Consider the following 9,129-nt stretch of genomic DNA (forward strand, 5'->3'; position numbering starts at 1 on the left):
TGTCTAATATGCTACTGGAGAAGAGCAGAGAAATAGCTCCAGAAGGAACGAAGAGGCTGAGCCAAAGCCAAAATGATACCCAGTTGTAGATTTTTCCAGTGGTGAAAGTAAATCCGATGCTGTAAAGAGCAATATTTAATAGGAACTTGGGTTGTTAAGTCCATGAATCAAGATAAAAGACACTTGCTCTTTGGAAGAAAAGCAATAACAAACCTAGACAGTGTGTTAAACAGCAGAGACATTGCCAACAAAGGTCCCTATAGTCAAAGTTATGGATTTTCTAGTAATCATGTACAGGTATGAGATCTGCACAATAAAAAAGATTGAGCACTGAAGGATCGATGTCTTTGAATTGTGGTGCTGGATATGACTCTTACTCTTGAGAGTCCCTTAGATAGCAAGGAGATCAAACCAATCAATCTTAAAGGAAATCAAGGCTGAATATTCATTGGAAGGACTGATGCTGAAGATGAAGCTCCAACACTTTGGCCACCTGATGCGAAGAGCAACTCATTGGGAAAAATCCTGATGCTGGGAAAGACTGAGGGCAAGAGAATGGGACAACAGAGGACGAGATGGTTGGATGGCATCACCGACTCCATGAACATGAGTTTGAGCAAAATCCAGGAGATGGTGAAGGACAGGAAAGCCTGTGAGCTGCAGTCCGTGGGATCACAGGAAATGACTGAGCGACTGAACAATTACAAATTGTGAAAACTTTGTATGTATGTCACAGGCTAAAGCAGTAAGCAATTAAAACTCATGTTGTTCTGAAGCAAAATGTTCAGTGAATAGAGAAGAGTGGATAAGTATGAAACAAAAAAAGCTTAAGTAAAACCCCGCAGTCTTAAATTTCAAATTGAAAGCAGAAGTTTGAACTAATCAATTCTTTTCTTTCTGTTTTTTTTTTTTTTTTTTTTAAAGAAAATGTGTACTTCCTGGTTCTGACAACTGGAAAGCCTAGAAGTGGTGTGACCTTGTAACAGTGATGATCCTGAGGGCTAGCTTGTGGCTTCAATACATTTCTCATGAGAAAATCCATGGATTCCTGAAGAGATGGCTGATTTCAGGGCTGGGCCAAGAAAAATACAAGATAAGCCTGGGAATCTTGAAGGACCAGAAATCTGAGGGCTTTCAAAGACTAACAAGAGTGGGACAAAAAGTTTAGGAATCCGTTTGATGAGGCCAAAAGTGGGATAGTTTTAGCATCAGATCAACTCGATTGAAACAAATTAATATATACAAAGCCAGGAGTTCCAAATGCTAATAGACTACATCTAATTTGTTGTTGTTACAGGTTTCTAGGGCACCAACTCATGATTTTGAGCCCCAGGAAGGGGAAATAATCATCAGTTTATGCTATTTTTGTTTGCATAAGGCATGTTTCACAAAAGTACAAGTAGTTGATGGTGAAATGTTTTCTTTACTTGAAGAATTTCATGAATTAAATCAGAAGAAATGTTAGAATCAGGAAACCACTATTTGCAACAGCTTCATGAAACGATGGATCTGGGTCAAGATCATCAATGGATGCTAAAACCATTAGATGAAATGTTAAAGGGGAAGTTTATAATGGATGCAAGAGGCTGGCAACTCAGGACCCACTGCATCTATGTATCAATCAAAGTGGGGCAACTAGAAATTATAAGCCTCTTGGAGTGGTGCCTTAAGAAATATATGGAACTGCTGCTGCTGCTGCTAAGTTGGGTCAGTCGTGTCCCACTTTGTGCGACCCCATAGATGGCAGCCCACCAGGCTCCTGTGTCCCTGGGGTTCTCCAGGCAAGAATACTGGAGTTGGTTGCCATTTCCTTCTCTAGTGCATGAAAATGAAAAGTGAAAGTGAAGTCGCTCAGTCTTGTCCGACTCTTCACGACCCCATGGACTGTAGCCCACCAGGCTCCTCTGTCCATGGGATTCTCCAAGCAAGAGTACTGGAGTGGGTTGCCATTGCCTTCTCCTATATATGGAACTACATATGAAATATTCCAATAAAATTTGCTGAACTCAAGTCTGGATCTAACTACCAGTTTTCAGGGAAGTACATAGATAAAGGAACAGGGAAGTAATCCTCTAAACCAGGGTTCCCAACTTTATCAGCACTAGGGACTGGTTTCCTGAAAGACAATTTTTCCACAGGCCAGAGTGAGGGGATTTCAGGATGAATCAAGGGCATTATATTTATTGTGTACTTTATCTCTATTATTATTACATTGTGATATATAATGAAATAATTAGACAGCTGTCCACAAGGCAGAATCAGTGGGAGCCCAGAGCTTGTTTTCCTGGAACTAGACTGTTCCATCTGGGGGTGATGGGAGAGTGCTGGGGAGCAGCTGTAAATATAGATGAAGCCTCACTCACTGGCCTGCTGCTCACCTTCTGCTGTGCTGCCTGGTTCCTAATAGACCAAGGACTGGTACTGGTCCTGGTACTAGTGTTGTGGAGCCCTGCTCTAAACCCAATACTTGGGACATTTATGAGACAAACCACCCCACCTATTCCCACTTTTTAAACAAATAAATGGCATAAAATTGGGGGAGATTGTTATTTAAAGTCTGAGATAGGTCTCATGCAATATATGTGTACATTGTTTAGACTTAGATTTGAATAAAGAAACTGTTGAAAGACATTTTCCAGAGGATTAGATAAATTTGGGTTTCCCTAGTGTCTCAGATGGTAAAGAATCCACCTGCAATGAGAGAGACCTGGGTATGATCCCTGGGTTGGGATGATCCCCTGGAGAAGGGCAAGGCAACCCACTCTAGTATTCTTGCCTGGAGAATCCCCATGGATAGAGGAGCTTGGCAGGCTACAGTCCATGGGGTCGCAAAAAATCGGACACAACTGAGAGACTAAGCATACCACAGATAAATTTGAACATGGACTAGATATTGGATATTAATTTTACTTGAAACAAAAGAGCTTGTTGATCATGCATTTTTTGTGAAACTCATAATCTCTTCCTTGAAATAACTTCAGCAGAAATGAATAAATATTTTAAAAGAAGAACATTTTAAATGAGGTCTGTCTTGATTTTAAAAGAAATGTCTGTGTAGTTGCTCTGTATTGAATTGTGTCCACCCCCAAGCTCAAGGGCTTTCCTGGTGGCTCAGATGGCAATCTGCCTGCAGTGCAGGAGAACTTAGTTCAGTCCCTAGGTCAGAAGATCCACTGGAGAAGGGAATGGCTACCCACTCCAGCATTCTTGCCTGGAAAATTCCAGGGACAGGGGAGCCTGGCAGGCTACAGTCCATGGGGTTGCAAAGAGTCAGACACGACCAAGCGACCAACACACCAAATTCAAATGCTGTGTCCCTAACTCCTGATATGATGGTATTAGGAGGTAGGGCCTTTGGGAGATGATTATCTTGAGATGGAGTCTTGATGATGGGGCCCTTATGATGGGATTAGAGCCTTTAGAAGGGCCACCAGAGAGCTTCTTCTCTCTATTTCTCTATTTTCCCCTCTCTGATTCTCCCTCTCCTTCCTTCTAACTCCCTCCTTCTTTTTCTCCCCCAGCCCTGCACCCCCCACAAAGACATGTGAGGACACAGCAAGATAGAACTGTCTGCTAGCCTGCTGTCTGCTGTCTGCTAGAAGAACACTCTCAATATTGAAGAACACTCTTCAGTAGAATACTCCACTAGGAACTCAGTTGGCCAGCACCTTAATCTTGGACCTGTAGCCTCCAGTCTACAGCCCAGACAGCCTGGGCTAACTAAGAGATTAGAGTTGCATTAATGGTTCTTGATGCTGAGTCTTGAAATACAGGGTTCACAATATTATTCTTTTTTATTTTTGTTATGTTTGAAATCTTCTTGTAATAAATTTACAAAATATCCATTTTGAAGTTTTTGTCTTTAGTGATACCCTCAGGGTCCCAAGGAAAGCAGACTCTGGCAGGTGCCATTAGTTGAGTGGTTGGAGCCAATCTGCTCATTACACCAGCTCTTCCCTTTTTATCTGATCACTGTCCCCCACTCTGAATTACACCCACACCCCACCCACTCCCATCTCCCCCTCCCTGCTAAGCTGGGTGAAATCCAGGTGGAATCTTTGATGAGCCAGGACAGGGCCTGGAGGTAGAAGGAATGGGGACATCTTTAGAAAGAATGAACTGCAGATGAATGGATAAGAAAGCTGTGGTACATATACACAATGGAGTATTAGCCATTAAAAAGAATACATTTGAATCATTTCTAATGAGATGGATGAAACTGGAACCTATTATACAGAGTGAAGCCAGAAAGAAAAACACCAATACAGTATACTAACGCATATATATGGAATTTAGAAAGATGGTAACAATAACCCTGTGTACGAGACAGCAAAAGAGACACTGATGTATAGATCAGTCTTATGGACTCTGTGGGAGAGGGAGAGGGTGGGGAGATTTGGGAGAATGGCATTGAAACACGTATAATATCATGTATGAAACGAGTCGCCAGTCCAGGTTTGATGCACGATACTGGATGCTTGGGGCTGGTGCACTGGGACGACCCAGAGGGAGGGTATGGGGAGGGAGGAGGGAGGAGGGTTCAGGATGGGGAACACAGGTATACCTGTGGCGGATTCATTTCGATATTTGGCAAAACTAATACAATATTGTAAAGTTTAAAAATAAAATAAAATAAAAAAAAACAACAAAAAAAGAAGGAAGACAAAAAAAAAAAGAAACAAAATGATGTATAAATAAAGTATCTTGCAGATACAAAAATTGTATCTATACTTCAAATATTAATAAGTGTGTGTGTGGAGGAATTTATATTTTTAGTTATTTTTTTCTGAAATCTATAACATAATAAACCCTATTAATTCTAAAAAAAAAAAAAAAAAGAATGAACTGGGCATCACTTTCCCTAGTTTTCCCCTCTTTAGTGCCATCTGCAGGTGAGGGAGCGGGCCTGTGTAGGGAGGGAGCCAAGGAGTGGGGCTCTGGGGATATTTGTAAGGGAAGGGAGGAGGAGTTCACTAGCAAGGAACCAAGATGTGGGAAGATTGCTCAGGATCCAGGAGGGAAGGAAGAAGTACTGGGGAAAGAATGGTACCCGTCAGAGGTCTAGACCCACCCTGGTCTTCCATTAAAACTTGCTGGAATTCATGTCCTTTCTGCAGGAATTCCTGCTCTTGATGTGGAGGGGACAGAGCCAGGCAGAGGAAGAGTCACACTCAGGGGCCCTTTGATTCCAGCTAACTGTGGGCATCATCCTAAGCTAGACAGCAACATGGCAGGTCATCCAAAACATTTAAAATACTATCTAGTTCATTTAACCATCCTGGATGTGGAAATTTCAGTAAGTCAAAAAGCCTATAGGGTTAATTATAAAAATCATCAGGCCAATTTTTTTTGAGACCAGACTTATTTCGCAAGCAAACTAGTTTTAATTTGGATATATTTAGTAGAAATCAGGGTAATTTTAGAGAGAAAAAGATTATGTTTCAATCAATGTTAAATCCAAATTTTGTAAATGGAGTTCTACATTTAGTGATTCACTTCCCAGATAGTTCCTTGCTTTTACCATATATTAAGGTAAACTTGATTAAATTATTAAAAACACATTCTAAGTTTTTTTTTTTTCCCTGAAGCTTATCTCAGTAACCTTTAGATGAAAATTAGATGCCCCATGACCTGTAGCCAGGGAATGATGTGTACTGAAATATAAAATTTAAAGGATTGTCTTCAAGCTGGATGGAAGGAGCTGTATCAGGTACCCTTAAGTAGCTCATACACAGTGAAACTGAAGGGAAAATGACTCTTGCATTATCCACTTACAAAAGCCCTACACAGGACTGGTCTACAGAGAGGACTGCTGATCTCAAACTCACCTTAAAAAATAATGCTCAAACAGATGAAACCATGCTTATAACCAGGACAAGAAGATGACATTAGGAGTAGATGGCTTACTCAAGATGCTGGACCTGATTCATATGATCTTATAATGTTTTTTTTTACTTCTTGGACTTTTGCACATAAATTAAATGTTTTCTATCACGGAGATGACTGTATGCTAGTTTTATTTTTATTTTTATTTTTTTTTAAATCAAATACATATTTAATTAAGAAACTAATAATGCAATATTACCCAAACAAAATGTAAGCACATGTTCAATTACCATGTTCCATATTTCAGAGAAGAGGCATTAAGGATTTATGCTGTAAGTTTATTTACAAACATATCTAGGATGCTGAATTCAAGGATTGATCCTTTAAGAGACTGCACTCTAATATGCTCTCTTCTATCTGTCTCATGGATTACTTTTCAGCAGTTGGTGTCTTACTATAAAGAAAGGTGCAGCAAATCCAGACCCAAAGAACAAAGTCATCATAGCTAGTAATCTCCACTTGTTTTCCACTGAAAATGGTATATTCTTCCTGACCTCTCATAGTGGCTCCGACGAACCACTGAGGTTGTGAACCTCCGGATGCTCTGTCCCAACATAGCGCTGTTGGACGCTCTACAAAAGATCCAGAGACCGGAGGCGGAAGAAATGGCGGCTGCAAACCTACCGCTCCTTGCCTCACGACCTTGCTCTTCTAACTGCAAGGATCGAAAGGCTGTATGCTAGTTTTAAAAGTCAATCCATTTGTTGGGCTGTGGCCAAATACCTGCATCTAGTACTTCTAGATTGCCTCAGGGGTTTTTCTTATCCAAGACTCTAATTGGATGACTCAGAAATTTTTGTTTTAGAAGAAGTTTCAGTACCATTCAGGCTACTCTTGATATTATTAAGGGGACCTCTCACCAGGCCAATTAATAATATCTGATCTGACTCTGACCATAATATGAATTTTCCTCTAAGTTTCTTAAACTCAATCAGGGTAACAAGTGAAAATTAGGCAAAGAATAGAACTTCTCAGAATCAGGACTGCTCCTTAGTCCTGGCTCAGAAAATGAAGAGGTGATGCAGAGGAGATTAGAGGGTTGGGGATGGAGTGGGAAACTGAGAAAGGATCTCATCTATTAGAAAATATTCATTCTTTCATTGAGCACTTCTTCAAGGTGCTCTAAGCCTAGTATGGAAAATGCTTACTGTGAAGAAGGAGCTTAGGGTGCAGGAATACTGTGAGGCCTATGCTCAGATCACAGATGCTGGGCCCAAGGGTTGAGATGCCCTGAAGCCTAGTTTGTGATCCTTTGCCATGAGCCAGTCCCTACATGAGCTTGTCCACCTGGAGGGTCAGCTTTTCCTGCATGGCCTAGCAAGGGATCAAAACTTCAGAAAAGAAATGTGACCAAACTGTAACAGACATATTCCCAGAGTCCTGACTTGGATGGAAATTTTCGAAGGCTTCCTGGTGGCAGTGGCAACTGAGCTTTGTCTCAAAGGATTAAAAACTTTGCTGAGTGAGTGGTCAGATGGAGGGAGCAGCCATCAAAGAGGGAAGAACTGGTACCATACTGGCCTACAGGGACTGCCATTCATCTGGCTAGCTTAGCCCTAAGGTACCTTATATCAGTCAGTCTGGGCAGTATTGACAGTACAAACCATAACCAATTTCAAAATAAGAGCCTTGGGACTTCTCTGGCTGTCCAGTGGTTAACACTCTGCCCTTCCACTGAAGGAGGTGCTGGTTTAATCCCTGAAGAGGCAACTTAAGATCTTTCGTGCCACATGGTGGGCACAAAAAAACAACCTCTCTGTCCATTAAAAGTTGTCTGTGGCTCTGATTAAAGAAATTTCTTAGGGATGCAGCCTGATGGAGGCTTCACCAACTGCAGTGCCACTGGTTGTCATGGCGGTGGAAGGGTCAGATACTTATTCATGTACTGACTATTGTGAATGAAAAGTATTGCCCACCCTGTCAGTAAACAAAGAATGTTGCAGGCATCCAATCATCAGGATACAGCCACTCCCTATGGTCAGCTCTGACAAAATTCAGGAAGGCAAAAGGATGCCCTCCATCAAGCCTTCAGCTACTGAAGCTATGAAGCCACCTCTCCCCTAAAATCTGTGTGCCCATAGGTGATTCAGGATGAGAAAAATAAGTATACTGCCCTAGATAGCTAAGGTGCATATCAAAATAATGATTTCAATGAGCCCAGGCTCTTGCATCTTCTCATACATGGAAAAATACTTGAAGTTTTAAACTTTAGATATTTAATCTTCCTTTAATGAACAGTTATATTTTCATGTTCAGACTGCTTTTTGTTGCAAAAACTCTTAAATGTCCTGGATCCTCCTTTATCTCTTCAGAGCAGTCCCTTAGAGCTATGAGAGGTGGCCCCCCCTGGGCTTGAAGTTCTCAAAAAGTCGGCTGAATCAAACAGAATTGCTGACTTTTAGGTTGTACATTTTTTTTTCAGTTGACAATATCAAAGCATTTGCCTGGAGTGAGCTGTGTCTCTGCTACCTGTGTTGTGTTGGTGTAAACAAGCCACAGGGCTCCAGTGAATTTTGAGGGAATATAGAAGTATAAGCCAGCGTGAGTCTAGGACAAAGACTTGAAAACTTGGACAACAGCACTAATGAATGATACACACAGGACAGTGTAGAAAAGGGGAACCAAGATCAGGTCCCAGGGTGGTTTAAGCCAATGTTCAAGATCATGGAATTTATCCTGTGGGCAGTGGGAATCTTTGAGTAGATGAGTAAAACTACAGAGAATGGGGGAGAAAAATGGAAAGTGAGGCTAAAACAGAAGAAGGAGATTAAACATGTATAGGGAGGGAGGGTGGAGGGGGGTTCAGGATGGGGAACACTTGTACACCTGTGGTGAATTCATGTCGATGTATGGAAAAACCAATACAACATTGTAAAGTTAAAAAAAAAAAAAAGAAAGTACATGAAGAGAACCAAGAAGCTGTAGAAACAGAATGGGAAAAACTCTGGACATGGAGTGAAGGTCATGGCCACCAGCTTCCAAACTTCCATTTCATTAGGAAGTGGGAGTGTGGACATGTATTTTGGAGGGTTGTTTACACTGGAGAATCAAGACTTTAGTAGGGGCATAAAGACCAACTTCAAGTCTCTATGAGTTTTCACCTTAAAGAAAAGCTACATTTACTCTTTGACAAATTTTCAGAGTAAAACAATGAAAAGGCTAAATGGGATACAGGTAGATTTCACTTTAATTTGCTAACAGCTTCTGTTATTAACTTACCCTTGTCATTTGCTCTTTGGCAGC

At 41.1% G+C, this 9,129-nt stretch overlaps 1 pseudogene; it reads right to left on the reverse strand.

Moving 5' to 3' along the window:
- Positions 1 to 6,245: 6,245 nt before the first annotated feature.
- Positions 6,246 to 6,552, reverse strand: LOC133241845 (cytochrome c oxidase subunit 7C, mitochondrial-like; annotated as a pseudogene).
- Positions 6,553 to 9,129: the final 2,577 nt, after the last annotated feature.

This window comes from Bos javanicus, chromosome 29 (assembly GCF_032452875.1).
Source record: "Bos javanicus breed banteng chromosome 29, ARS-OSU_banteng_1.0, whole genome shotgun sequence".
In the NCBI taxonomy this organism is placed as follows: domain Eukaryota; kingdom Metazoa; phylum Chordata; class Mammalia; order Artiodactyla; family Bovidae; genus Bos; species Bos javanicus.